The sequence below is a fragment of the Pinus tabuliformis genome, chromosome 5_1, assembly GCF_031772625.1.
Source record: "Pinus tabuliformis cultivar Carrire ecotype Pingquan chromosome 5_1, CPIR1, whole genome shotgun sequence".
Classification (NCBI taxonomy): Eukaryota; Viridiplantae; Streptophyta; class Pinopsida; order Pinales; family Pinaceae; genus Pinus; species Pinus tabuliformis.
Genome location: NC_142305.1, coordinates 207,807,914 through 207,818,575, shown reverse-complemented (window position 1 = coordinate 207,818,575; position 10,662 = coordinate 207,807,914).

The window sequence follows — 10,662 nt, the reverse complement described above, 5'->3', positions numbered from 1 at the left end:
CCCTGGTATGGCTGGTTATGGCAGAGTAATACCAGATGAAAAGGGTTTCATAAAAGTCATCTTTCATAGTCATCCAGGGAAGGCCACTAATAATATGGAAGATCTCATGGCCCTTGAGCAATGCCTAGAAACCTTGATGGACTCAAATTTACATAATACCATCATTGAAGTTGATTCTGAATTGATAATTAATTCGATGAAGAAGATATGCAATGGCTCAGCACTAGAAAAAGTGTTGAAACACTGGCGGTTACTGCAGGTCTATCAACATATTCAATCCCACCTGCGAACCATGAGAACCCTTAGTTTTGTTCATGTGCGCCGAACAGCCAACGGGTTAGCGGATATTTTTCCAAACGCAAGAGTACTCTGTTCCAAAAGCAATAAAAGATATGACTGGATGGGGACTCCCCAAGGACGATTGCGGGAAGATTATCATAGACAGGCAAACTTAGATAGGGAGTACTTTTAGAGCATGAGAAATAAGAAGAGTGAAGACTGATGGAAACAGAAGAGTTTTGCTCAACACAGGGAAGTAGCATATGGTAAAGTGCGAGCAGGATGACAGGCACCCGACTAAAGTTTTCCTTTGGTTTTCAGGCAGGAAACTGCACCCTGAACTCTATAATCCTATGGTTTTCGGGCGGGAAACTACATACAGGTTAAGTCTATGTATGGACCTGAAATACATTGAATCTGGCCTTTTAATTCTTTGGGACATTTTCTTAGTTAATGGGAGGGAATGTTGATGAGATCACAGTCATCCTATGGATTTTGGGCAGTAATCTGCAAGACCGTTAATTTTCCAAACGGACCCGAAATTCTTTTAGGTGGTGACTTATTTATGCTTCGGGTCCATAAGGGCAGTTATGTTATGGGCTAGTTGCACAGACCTTTTGGGATCTCTTGCATCTGGTGGATTTCGAGTAGTTAAACTGCTCGTGGGTTATCTCTTCATTTAGACCCAAAATAGATTAGAGAGATGGCACATTTTTCTTTTTGGGTCCGTTTGAATGGATAAAGGGTAAGCATGGTGGCAACCCGATATCACCTCTTGACCGTTGGATCTTTGAAGGCTGATCGCACGGTCTTCGGGATATCATGTTCTATGGAGGTTATGAGTGGTTACTTGGCATTGTTTTGTGGGTCTTCGTCATGGTTACAAAGGTTTTTTTGTGGCTCCACAGTGACGATAGAAGGTTTCTCTTTCACTGGTTGTCCCTTAGTTTCTATGCATGCTTGGATAAGCAGTTGTGTGGGCCACATCTCCTTTGTAGCTAGTGCTGCCTTTTGTATATTAACTACCTCTTTATAGATTAATAGAAGGACCTACTCTCACTTGATCAAAATATCTCTCTCTCTCTCTCTCTCTCTCTCTCTCTCTCTCTCTCTCTATATATATATATATATATATATATATATATATATATATATATATATATATATATTATTTTCAGATAATGGAGCACAGCGGGATTCATTTTTACGATTATGAGTAGTATTAATTTTGGTGGGACAAATAATAACTTAACAAACATCATATTTATTAAAGCAAGTCAATTTGATTCTATTTAACTTCAAGTTTTGTCATATGGGGTTTATTATTGTTTTTTCTCTAAGAAACATTTTAATCATATTAAGAAGTTTTGTTTAATGAAACATTTTATGTATAATGAGGGAAAAAAGAGTTTATTATTTTTTTTATTAACAAATGTTTCAATTATATTAAGAGGTTTTTTTTAATGAAACGTTCTATGTATAATTTTGTATTTTGATTTTGGTATCAAATATATTTTTAGATTTTTTTTTAGTACATTGAATATTTTATTAAGTGTTTTTTTGTGTTTTTTTAATAAATAATTTTTTAGATTTTTTTGAAAGGTCACTCATTGTTGCACAACAAACAAAAGAAACATGATGACAATGTGAAAAAGGAAAAAGGAAGAACATTCTCAACATGTGGCTCTTGTTATTACTATTTGTTAATATATATCTCTTGCCATTTTATAACATAAAAAAAATAATAAGCTTGTTTTAAAAATCTATAGAAAGTAGTAGATGGGAGTTCCTAACCTAGCCTTTTTTGTTTTATGGGTTTGGATAAATTCCTATGCCAATCCACCTACCATAGATACAACTAAGGCACATCAATGATTTTTGTAGGGTCGAAAATCATTATTATTAGTATCTCCTATCCATCTAATATCCTTAGGTTATTGTCTCAAGAATTTCATCTTAATTATATACTTGACAAGAAAACTTATATTGTTAAATGTCTAAATTCATTCACAAAAATAAATAATGACACTAAGGATGAATTAACTAATTAGATAGATTTATGCCACATGTAATCTACTTACCTGAAAATGAAAATATACTTATGGTTAAGTATGTTGGCTTATAAAATATGAGAAAGTATTCTAAATGAAAATAAATGTATATGCAATTTGCATTTAACATAATGTTTATAATTGAAGTTAGTGCATAAGAATTGTAGAGTCATACAAAGGCTTTAAATTCGATGCCTATTCGATATTGGGAATAGAAGCAGTGGGGAAGCTCTGTTGGAAACGGGGGTTTGAAGCTCACAGACTCATCAGATCGAGGGATCAAAACTAGAGAAGAACAGGGTCAAAGTAGCAAAGCTATACAGAAGGGGACAGACTCTGACCCGAAAAATGGAAAACACGGGGTCCATAGGGACCCCATGTTACAAGCAAATAATGATGAACAAACAAATAGCATGGGAAGGGGTGTAGAGTGCAGGTTATGAAAGTTTACGTAAGGAGGACTTGACTAGCAAGGGGAGGAAAGGAAATGAAGGAAATGAAGATAACAACACTCAAAAACTGAAAGGAAGGGATGACAGAAGAATAGAAAACAGAGATAGAGAGAAGCCAACACAAGCACATCTCGCCCATGAAAACAAACATGAAAAGGAGAAAACAGGAGCAAAGGAAGGGGATTTGAATAAGGATAAAGAGGAACAAGGAGGAAAGGTGACAGCACTCAATGGAAAGAAGAACCAGGGTCCGTGCAAACCCAAGGTGGCAGAAACCCTAAGGGTTGTGATATCAGACCCAGACATTCAAGCATACCGAGATCACATGATCAAACATGCAGTGATCTGCAAATTCATGGGGTTCTGGCCAACAGAATGGGTGTTGTGTCAATGGATAAAGTAACAATGGAAACCCAAAGGTGATGTTAGACTGCACTTAGGAGCCAAAGGCTTGTTCACTGTTGTTTTCTCTAATTTAGAAGATAAGGATAGAATATTTGATGGCGGACCTTATTTCTTTGCCTCTGCGGGCCTGTACATAAAGCCATGGAAACCCAATTTTGTACCAGAAAAGGAAACCTTCAAGCAGGTACCTATATGGATATGCCTCTTCTCCCTACCAATAGATTATTTGGGATATGAAGCTCTTAAACAAATAGGGAATAAGCTAGGGAACTTCATCAAAACTTCAGAAGCTACTTTGCAAAGAACGTACACCTCCTGTGCCAGAATCAGTGTGGAAATGGATATGTCTGGGGCTCCGCATGAGGGCCTATGGCTGGAGTATAGGGATGAAGATTACTTCCAAGCCATAGATTATGAGCAAATCCCATTCCGATGTAGAAAATGTCATGAGCATGGTCATTTAATCAGAGAATGCCCACTGAACAAAGCCGCAGGAGACCATAAGGAAGACAAAGCATAGAAAAAAAAGGAAACCTTTACTAGACCAAAAGCTAAACAAAGAGCGCGCAGGAAATGCCAAACCAAAGCAAGCACCTCACAAGTAATACAAGAAATGCTTTTGAAATCTTGGAAACTGAAACAGAATTAGAGGATAACAACAAAGAGAAAAACACCACTGAAGCAAACAAAGCTACAATAGAACCTGAGACAAAAGTACTGGAGGGGAACCCTTCAAGCATTTTGCTACAGATTCAAGAAAAAACAGAGAGGGTATACGAGGACTTAGAAATGCTCATCAGTGATGTCGGAAGCGAAGATATCGAACTCAATGATATACTAGAGAAAGAGGGTCTAAATCTACCAGACATGGTGGAAAATTGGAAAAAAAAGGGAATGGAACACATTTCGGAAGAGGAAGTTAAGATAGTTAATGAAATACTAATAGCGCGACAAAGAGCAGAGATGGAAATGCAAAGAAAAAGCTTGGGCATAGCTAAAGGACTGGGAGTCAGAACATAGAGTATGCATCACACCTACATAAGTTCCAAACACAAGAAAAAAAGAGGATGCAGAACCAACAATGAAGCATTGCAAGAACTGGGACAAATGCTTTTAAACTCCGGTAAGATGAAAGCCCTAGAGGTTTTTTCTTTAAGCTCCTAAACATTGTTTAAAATGAAAATTATTTCTTGGAATGCTAGAGGCCTTAATAGCCAAACAAAACAACGTCTTTTAAAGAAGAAATTCCAAAAGGAAAAACCAGATATAATGTTTGTGCAGGAAACTAAATGTACAAGCAGTACAATATTCAATTTAAGAAAAAAATTAGGTAAACATATGGAATACCTGGAGACTAACAGCAATGGATGGGAGGGAGGCTTAATCACCTTGTGGAATCCACAGATAATCAAAATCCTCTCCTCTGAGGCTTCCGGATCCTTCATAGCTGTAGAAACTCAAATGGTAGGAAACTCTGAAACTTATCTGTGTACTAATGTCTATGGGCCCCAAAAGCTAGAGGATAAGTTTTTTTTTATGAGAACCCTACTGAACTTGAAGCTAAGGTATCCCCAAGCAAAGGTAGTCATGGGAGGGGATTTCAACATGATAACCACCCTCACAGAAAAGAAAGGAGGTATAAGGAAACTCAACAAAGACTCAAAAGCTTTCCTAAACTTCATCAAAACAACTAATCTAATGGATGTTATTCTTAGAAGTGGGGATTATACATGGAATAACAAAAGGGGAGGCGAAAGACAAATTGCTTCTCAACTAGACAGATTTCTCATATCAGAAAGTATTTTGCTGTAAGGAATTATAATGGAATCAGATATCTTTCCCAGTGTAGGGTTAGACCATTGGCCTATATCTTTGATTGCTACTATCCAGGGTACTCCAAGAAACAAACCTTTTAGATTTGAAAAATTCTAGCTCACTCATCCGGATTTCTTACAACAAATTGAAAAATGGTGGAATAAACCTCTGGGCATTAAAGGAACCAAAATGTACAGATTACAAGGTAAATTGAGACACATTAAAGACAAGATAAAAATCTAGAACAAACAGTCTTTGGGAACATATTCAAGGAAAAAATGAAATTAGAGGAGCAATTAGAGCAAATACACACAAGTTGGATTCAAGGGGATACAAACCCAAAAACTGTAAGCAAGGAAAACATGTTGATGCAGGAATAGAAAATTCATTGCCAACAGGGGGAAACTCTATGGAAGAAAAAATCTCGAGTTCAGTGGCTTAAGGAAGGAGAACATAATACAAAATTCTTCCACAAATCTACTATTGACCACAGAGGAGCTAATAAAATCCTTAGCCTAAAAGATGAACATGGATCCATATTACAGACTCCTCAAGAGATATCAACCCTTCTTACTAAGAATTTCAGTAGCATAGCCCAAGAACCAGAGGTTGACAGGACGCAGGCAATTGATGAACTCATCTCTTCAATCCCCAAGCTAATCACAACATAGTAGAACCTAGCTCTGACTCGAGATATCTCCATAGAAGAGGTGGAAGAAGCAGTGAAAGAAATGCCCAATGACAAAGCACCTGGGTTTGATGGTTTCACCATTAACTTTTACAAGGCTTATTGGGATATACTAAAAACAGAAGTCTGCGAAGTTGTGGAGGACTCTCGACGTTCTGCCTCAATCCTCAAATCCCTCAACTCCACCTTCCTTGCCCTGATTCTAAAAGAGGAGGAAGCTAACACGCCTGCAAAGTTTTGTCCTATAGCACTATGCAATGTCATATACAAAATCATTTCCAAAGTTATAGCTAACAGAATGAAACCCATCCTTCCTGGCCTTATCTCAGAAGAGCAATCTGGCTATGTTGAGGGGAGACAAATTTTGGACAATGTTTTATTGGCTCAAGAAATGATTCACACACTTCAATCTCGGAAGAAAGCAAGTATGATGATGCAACTAGATCTGTCAGAGGCATATGACAAGGTCAATCAGCATTACCTAGAAGCTATTTTAAAAGCATTTGGCTATGATGGGCAATGGATAGTGTGGATTCTAGCTTTGATCAAATCTACTAAATTTTCTATTTTGGTGAATGGAGCCCCTTCTGCTCAATTCTCTCCTTCGCAAGGTCTTAGGCAAGGTGATCCGTTATCCCCCTTCCTTTTTGTGATCCTGATGGAAGGTTTAAGTAGAATTATTCTCAGAGCTAAGGAAGAAGGAATTATCAAAGGATTACAACCCCTACCTTCTACTCCAACAACTACTCACCAACAATTTGTTGACGATACGATGTTACATGGCACTCCCACAGTCAAAGAATCCATGGGCTACAGAAGGATCCTCAATTTTTTAAGCAAGGCCTCAAGTATGAATCTTAATCTATCTAAATCTACTATCTTCTGTTTCAATACCCATTTAGCTGTGCAAAAGAATCTCTCCTCCATCCTTGGCTTTCGGAGAAGTAGCCTCCCCTCAAGATACCTAGGAGCTCCATTAACTGACAAACCTTGGCAGAAAATCCACTGGGAAAAGATCCTGGCTAACTTGGAGAAAATATGTCATCACTGGACCCATAGGGCCCTAAATTTTGTAGGAAGACTGGTCTTAACCAAAGCAGTCCTTCAGGCCATACCTCAATATATGTTCTCCATTATTCTAGCACCCAAAGGAGTACTACAACATATAAGGGTCATTCAAAGATCATTCCTTTGGTCAGGTAATTCCGAGAAAAAGAAATGGTCACTGATAGCATGGAACAAACTGTGCAAGCCGAAACAACTGGGAGGTTTGAACTTGCAAGATCCTTCCACAACCAATCAAGCTTGTGGCACTACGTTATGGTGGAAGTGGCTGAAGGAACCCAAATTACCATGGGGTAAACACTGGAAGGAAAAGTACGCACCAACTCATAGCTTACATAATCTAATCAGAATGCAAGAAACCCCAGAAGGCTCACCTATCTGGAACCTAGCAAGATGCAACCGATAAATTATCTAGGAAAACAGCTTTTGGGAAATTCGTAATGGAAAAACTACTCTTTTTTGGGAGGATGCCAGGCGACAACTCCCGAAGTTGGAAAGGCCTGAGTTTGTAGATTTCGAAAGATATAACCAGGAGATAGGGAGAATTACAATGAACCAATATTGGAAACCTAATGAAAGGGACCAAGAGTGGGGAACCTGGATATTCAATGAAACATAGCACATGACCGAAGCAAACAATGGCACAAGGAACCTGAGAACACTATTAGACAAGAGAAGGATAAGAACAACAAATGATAATAATCAATTAAGATGGGGAAAGCAAGAAGGAGGCAATTTCATGCTCAAGGAAGCCAGAGATTACATAGAAGACCCAAAGCAGGAAGAAAAGGTCCATTGGAGCAACAAGGTCTGGGATTCCCAACTCTGGCCAAAAATCAAAACTTTCCTTTGGCTCCTAATGCATAGGAAAACTCTTACATGGGAGAATATTTGGAAGAAAGGGTTCTCTGGCCCTTCTTGATACCCCATGTGTGGTAAGGAAGAGGAAACAATGAACCACCTCTTCAACACCTGTGACTCAACAAACATTTTATGGAAATGGGCGGAAACCATACTACAAAAAACAGACAGGGTAAGGAATTTTATTCAAGAAACTATCGAGAACTGGAGGAATAACTTCTCCAATAATCAACTAGTCAACACCATTTGGAAACTTATACCAGGGTTCGTTGCATGGTCAATTTGGAAAGAAAGGAATCGAAGAGTCTTCTTAAATGAAACTAGAAATTTAAACCACTCAATAGACACAATTCTCCAAAACGTCAAGCAGTTGGTTCTTATCAAAGGAAGAATAGAACAAGACACAAAAGTCTCGAGTGCAGACTTACAAACTTTGAAAGCTTTCAACCTTAACAAGGGTAACCTCGCTACCACCTCGAACTGCTGACAGAAGATAAACACCAGTTTGAACACCTGGAAGCGGACACCTTCAGGTTTCCTTAAACTCAATTTCGATGGTGCCTCTCGGGGCAATCAAGGTTCGACCGACATCAGAGGGGTTCTCAGGAACAGTGAAGGAGGAATTCAATATATCTACAGCAAGGCTCTAGGGGAAGGAACCAACAACAAAATGGAGTTTGCAACATTGGAACAGGGTTTGAGAATTCTTAGTAAATTACAAGCTAGAGCAATGGTGGTGGAAGGGGACTCCCAGCTTGTGATTACAACAACGAGGATGATGTATGGGGGAGCCAAAGAAAGCAAAGTCACTCAGCACTGGAGAATTGCCAAGGTGACATAGAATATTGCCAAACATATTTTGTGGTTGAACGGTTTAATGCTTCAGGCAGTTGGACTTAAAGCTAACACCATGGCGGATGACCTGGCAAATTACGACATAGAAAATCCCACTGTCATCATGGACAGCTATTGGCAGGACATAACCCACATGGAACTGAGAAACATGTGTACACTGCTCTCGAGGTAGGACATTTTTAATGAAGGATAAGGCCAGGGGTATGAAGATCTTTGCTGGTAGTGGAGCATGACACCATCCAATCGAAAGGCAGTGAGAATAGAGGGTTGGCAGACGAAAGAAGTACACGCAAGGAAGAGGCATTCAATGCACAAGTAGGATGGAGAAACTCCTAGGAGCTCCATGAACAAAAAGTATGAAATCCGCTGGCACTTAATTAAAATTATTGCCACTTGGCACTCACTGGGAAGGTTCAAGTGGGGCAAATTTAATAACATGGATCTAGGCCATCAACAAAATTGTGAACCTCAGGGCAAAGATAATCATGAAGGGACATGCGAACAAAAGGTGATGAGATGGGGCGCCTCTAGTGTTTCATGTGCTCCCTCCTCTATATTTACAGTCGCCAATAACAGAAGCACTACTATGATTTCCGAAGGTAACCAGCATACCATCATCTTTGCTCTTAGGAGGTGGTTGATTTATGTTCTTAGTTTTAGGGGGATGGCATGAGAAGGCAGCAGAAATGCTTCGGCCAACAAGGATCTCAAGTAGGCTTGGGAGCCATACAAAACGAGAACTTCGTAGAAGGAAAAACGTAAGATATAGGAGTTGGAAGAAATTGTGGCTAAAGAAGAAGAAAACCTGGAGGAGAATGAACTAGCGAAGGAAATGGAGTGGGTCCAAGACCCTGGTACGATGACTACATGAGTAACTCAATATGTCTGCACTCAGGAGGAGATGTGGTGTATGAAAACGATGTTAGCGAAAGCCATCATCATGCAAGGGGATTATCTCAGCCAAGCTCATCAGGCTCAACATGGTATTTCTGTCATATCTGCGGATCACTCGGTAGTTTTGGAAGCTCTGGATTTCAAAATCAGCTCACTGGAGCAACAATTTGGTAACATCTCCAAGAAGCTGACAGTTCTGATTAGCCTTCTAAGGCATTCCATTTGCCAAGAAGCCATTATTATGGGAAAAAGGGTGGAGGAGAAGACGAGCACCAACCAGGGGAAGCTCTCGTCACAACCTTAGGCTAGCAAAGCTACTACTTCGTCCGGCCATGATTCCTCCGCCAAGGATTGTATTGTTCTAGAGCTGTAATGGGTCACCACAACAGTCTTTGTGTGCTTCCTTCGTCTTGGGTCAACACTATTCAGTGAGCTTATCTACTTTGTTTTAGAACTCTGTTTATATTTTTCACAGTCTGTGTCTTAGTTTCCTTGCTAGTCTCGCTTGAACTCTAATATGGTTGGACTCTGTTTTGACATGCATTAAAATGGTTTACTAATTTTGTTCCCCAAACTCTCAGTGTCGCCATATGTGGTGAGCCTTGGGGATTTTTGTCAGTCAAGTTGGTTCTGATAGGTTGTAATCGAACAAGGAATTCGTTCTATAGTTTTCGCAGGTAGACCATTTTGTAAAATATGTAGTTTTTGTCTTAATACAAACTGTTGATTTACACAAAAAAAGCATAATGTTTATAATTACTCGAAGTACCATTTTAAAATATTCCATTCATGTTGGTGTTTACTTTATTTGTAACGTTGGTATTTAATTTATTTAACCTTGCTTACGTGCTTACGATAATGCAGGGACTATAGTGATCACTTGAGAATGCACTGGAGATTAATTCATTGTTTGACCAGAAAAAATTGCTCAATTTTGTTCTTTAACTAAATTCGAGATTGGCAATTTTTTTAAATTAAATTTTTAACCAATGCTTTGTGTTTTGCCTTTTATTGTAAACTTCACATGCCCCAACTTTATTTTTGCTAGGCCAAGATATTTTATCCAAAGTTGTATTTTAAATAAATATGGGCAAGTTCTTTTTATCCAAATTTTGATCTTATTGCCGACTTAAACTTTTTATCGAATTTTTTATTTTCGCTAGGCCAAGATTTTTTATCCAAAGTTGCATTTTAAATAAAGATGGGCAAGTTCTTTTTATCCAAAGTTTGGTCTTATTTTCGACTTAAAATTTTTATCGAATTTTTTATGCAAAATGTTTGGTTTCTATTTTATACA